Source organism: Cynara cardunculus, unplaced genomic scaffold, assembly GCF_001531365.2.
Source record: "Cynara cardunculus var. scolymus isolate 2C unplaced genomic scaffold, CcrdV1 Un_Scaffold_7102, whole genome shotgun sequence".
NCBI lineage: Eukaryota > Viridiplantae > Streptophyta > Magnoliopsida > Asterales > Asteraceae > Cynara > Cynara cardunculus.
The window spans coordinates 10,798-15,284 of NW_020203344.1; the positions used below are offsets into that span (position 1 = coordinate 10,798).

General features: G+C 32.7%; 1 pseudogene; it reads left to right on the forward strand.

Annotated features, from left to right (window-relative positions):
- The window catches only part of LOC112504836, a 5,718-nt pseudogene extending 1,666 nt beyond the window's left edge, over positions 1-4,052 (forward strand).
- The last annotated feature ends 435 nt before the right edge of the window (positions 4,053-4,487 follow it).

Sequence of the window (4,487 nt, forward strand, 5' to 3'; positions counted from 1 at the left end):
CTTTTAATTTTAAATTTTTTTGAATCTTTTTAAATTTTAATTTTAATTTTAAAAATCTTTTAATTTTATTTTTTATCACAATATGAGGTTATTGGATTGTTCTTGCGTTCTCGTAAATCACATGGGTTCTCGTTTGAACCCTTCCCTATATATATATATATAGAGAGAGAGAGAGAGAGTGAGAGAGAGAGAGAGAAGAGGTTTACTTTGCAAACTACGTTATTTGTACAAACCGTACAAACCTCATTMAACCAATCATAATTTTTCATTTTGTTCATTTTTTTCTAATTATGAGAGGTTGATTAATCATTTTTATTGTGGAGGGTGTTAATTATGGATATTATCATCTTCATTATTTTAATTATAGAGAAATACATGAAACACTTTCATTAAAATTTCATTAAGTATTATATGAAACAATTTCATAACTATATATGAAACAACTTTATCAAAAAAAAGTATTATATGAAACAATTTCACAAGATTAAACAATTTCATGAAAAGTTTTCATAAGATTAAACAATGAAATCGACGGATGAGGATGGTTTGCACGGTTTGTACAAATTGGACTTTTAATTGTTAATTCCATTTTTTTTAATTTGGCCTCTCCACTAGAGTCCACTAATCTTTTAATCTAGCCTAAATTTTTTGATCACTAAAGCTACAGTCCATAGTCCACTAAAGTCTAAAGCTGTTAATTCTTTATCGCCACATGCTCACATAACAATATCGGCCGACAGACTTAATTATACGAATAACTTATGAACAAAATTATAATCTCCAATCTTCATTATTGAAATTACATATGTGTTGATCTATCCTCCCTCCCCGTGTTGACCACTCTCGAGTGAGTTGAGTCTCGACCTCCGATTACAGCTCCTAAATCACAGGGGGTTTTCATTCTATATTTCTATTCAAGTTTTAAGATGTTATTGTTTGAAATTGTTTGATTAATGATTAGATTCAATTTSTTTGAAATTGTTTGATACTTTAATTGGACTTAAATTGCTATTACTTGAACCAATGAGTCTTACAAGCGGTTGCATTTARAGGCCACAGTAAGAAGTTAGATTCTATTAACGGGGGAAATTTTCTTGAAATGTTGGAGGCACTTGATTAGCGATGTTTGTCATTCTCATATTTGACRTCTAGTTTTAGAGTTTTACTACGTTTTAACTTTGGATAGTGTAATTTTTGTATTTCTGAAAATATATAATATATCAAGTCCGACCCAACCTTTTGGAAAACTTGTGTGCCGCCCCTGTGCGTGTATGATAATTGATACCAATATATAACTTGGGACCAACGTACGTATTACTTCATATATAGTTTAACTTCTCTCTTTCTATATGGCTTCAATGTTCTTATTTCTCTRTTCAATTTTTCATTACAAAAATCTTGTTGCTGCAACWAGAGGTTTCAACGTTTGCAAGCTATTTTGTTCATCAAACTCTAYGTCAATGGCCGTCTCTATSGCGGAACCCATCGGTTTGACGATCAGCAWACTATAAGCCATCAYTRTCATTTGATCATCGTTAATCACTATCTAGTAAATGCAYTGTACGAGTACCATGCATCTTTCCCTTTACATGTTTCATTCATACATTTCTTAATTGTTGATTAAATCTTCTGCACATATTCAAGAATATATATATATATATATATATATATATATAACTTAATTATACATGCAGGAAGAAGATTACGAGGCAAGAGTATCTAGTTTGAAGAAAGCTGTAAAGACGATGATACAGAAAGTAACGGGCAATCCATTGAACAGCCTTGCGCTGGTTGACAATTTGCAGAGACTCGGAATATCGTATCATTTTGAGGAAGAAATAAATCAAGTCTTGGAGCTGATTTACGATGATCACTTCAAAACTCAGGAGCAGTGGAATGRAATGGATATGAACCTTAGGGCCCTTGGCTTTCGACTACTCAGACAACATGGTTATCRTGTTCCTCAAGGTACAAACTTGATTAATATTCAAGTATCTTTTATCACATGCATCTTATGTTACTGTAAAACACAAATTTATACATTCCTTCATTTGATTTAGAGATTTTTCACGACTTTAAGCACAAGACTGAACATGTTAAAGGGGATATTGATGTGGTGGAATGCTGAACCTGTACGAGGCTTCTTATCATTCATTCGAGGATGAAAGCATCTTGGATGATGTTAGAGACTTCACCACCGAATATCTAAAACAAATTCGAGATACGATTGATGGAAGTAGTAGTTTATGGTCATTAGTAAGTCATGCTTTGGAGTTTCCACTGTATTGGAGAGTACCAAGAGTAGAGGCCAAGTGGTTTATAGAAGAATGCAAGAAAACAAGCGGTATGATTGATCTCACATTGATGGAGCTTGCAATATTGGATTTTAACATGGTCCAGGCTATCCACCTTCAAGATCTAAAATATTCATCAAGGTATCATTCCTTTCTTAATTACGAGTTAATTAGCCATTTATTCCTTGTATATATACATGACATATATACATATCTATAGGCCCATTCTTTTTAAGTTGTAGAAGAAGCTTGTTTAGAAAACACGCATTCATATTGGAATATCGTTTATACATACAAATTCACAAATGAACACCTAAAAGGTTCATATAGAAACGTTGTTCACATATAAACAGATGTTAAATGCATAATGCATATAATCGTGTTTATAATTTTCAAATATGAAGAAGACCTRCAAGTTTTGATGACATTAACTGCCAATGATATAGAGCTATGAATTGAATATATAGGTGGTGGAGAAATACATGTTGGGATAAGAAGTTAAGCTTTTGTCGAGACCGGTTGGTGGAGAACTTTCTGTGGACAGTTGGTGTTAATTACCTACCTAAGTTTAGCCTTGGAAGGAAAACGCTAACAAAGGTTAACGCCATAATTGCTACTATTGATGATGTCTATGATGTTTATGGTACTCTGGACGAACTTCAAAAATTTACCGATGTTATCACCAGGTAAATATTAATTAATCGTTGTTACTTCCATTTTGAATCGTCAAATGTTTATCGATCAAATAGTATTAATTTGCATATATAATTTCATGAAATCTGACGATTAAAAAGAAAATTTGAATGCGCAGATGGGATATCAATGCGATTGAAGAACTCCCGGATTATATGAAGATCTGTTTCCTTGGATTCTACAACACCATAAATGAGGTCACGTATGACAATTTGACAAACAAAGGATTGCTCATCCTTCCATACCTAAAGAAAGCGGTAGTTAATCCATATTTATTAACTAATATTATGTTTAATTCCTTAATTTGTGATCAGATTCGAATCTAATTTTTTTTTTTTACTATGTTGGAACAGTGGGCAGATTTATGCAAGTCATACATGGTAGAAGCAAAGTGGTACCAAAGTGGGCATACACCAACACTCCAAGAATACTTGGACAATGCTTATATATCAATATCGGGTCCTGCAATACTCATGCATTGTTATTTTTTGACATCTATGACTTCAACCCAAGAGATCCTGCAATGCTTGGAAAGAACCGACAACATTGTTCGCTACTCGTCACTAATCTTGCGACTTGCCGGTGACTTAGGGACATCCTCGGTAACTATATATCTATATTATTCGTTAAAAGATATTGTTTTCTTAATTTACGAAATGTGTTTATATCAAATTAGTTTGCATATCGATGTTTTCAATACTAAAAATAAATAGATAATTAACTCAAACATTAATAATTGTTATGTTTAGGACGAAATGGCAAGAGGGGACAATCCAAAATCAATTGAATGTTACATGCATGAGACTGGTGCTACTGAAGACGAAGCTAGAAGTTATATGAAATCTTTAATCAGCAAGACATGGAAGAAACTTAACAAAGAACGCACAGGTGCAGGAAGTGCAAGTAGCTGTCATTTTTTAATGGAGTTCGAGTGTGCAGCAAACTTAGCTAGGATGGCACAATTGACCTACTCTGAAGGAGATGGGTTTGGTCGTCCAGAACTAGTGACTAAATCTCATGTATTATCCTTCTTGTTTAATCCAATCCAAGGGTTGCATTAATTAATAGCCAAGAGTGTTTCATCTTTCATTAATTAGACATGATCATCTAGGGAATTGATCACTTCCAAAATTAAGTGATATCCTGGTTGCTTAAATTAATAATGTTAAGTTGGATTATCCGTGAAACTAATATTGGTGTTTGTTGTTTGTTCTTGATCTTTCTTTTTAAGTATATAATATTTATATACGGAAAATGCAACAAATAAGCTTATACACCCTTCTTACATTTGGTGAGGTTTGAATCTCTGACCTTCTAAGAGGCCAAAAACTACGATACCGCTAGGCCAAATGTCATTTGATATTTGTTCTTGATCTTAAACTTAACATTTGATATAATTTATGGTTGCTTGATTTGTTTAAATATTGCTTAGCATTCAAACACCTAAATTTATTTATAGGGTTTTTACCATAAGTAATAGAGGAGTTACATCTAAGGTTA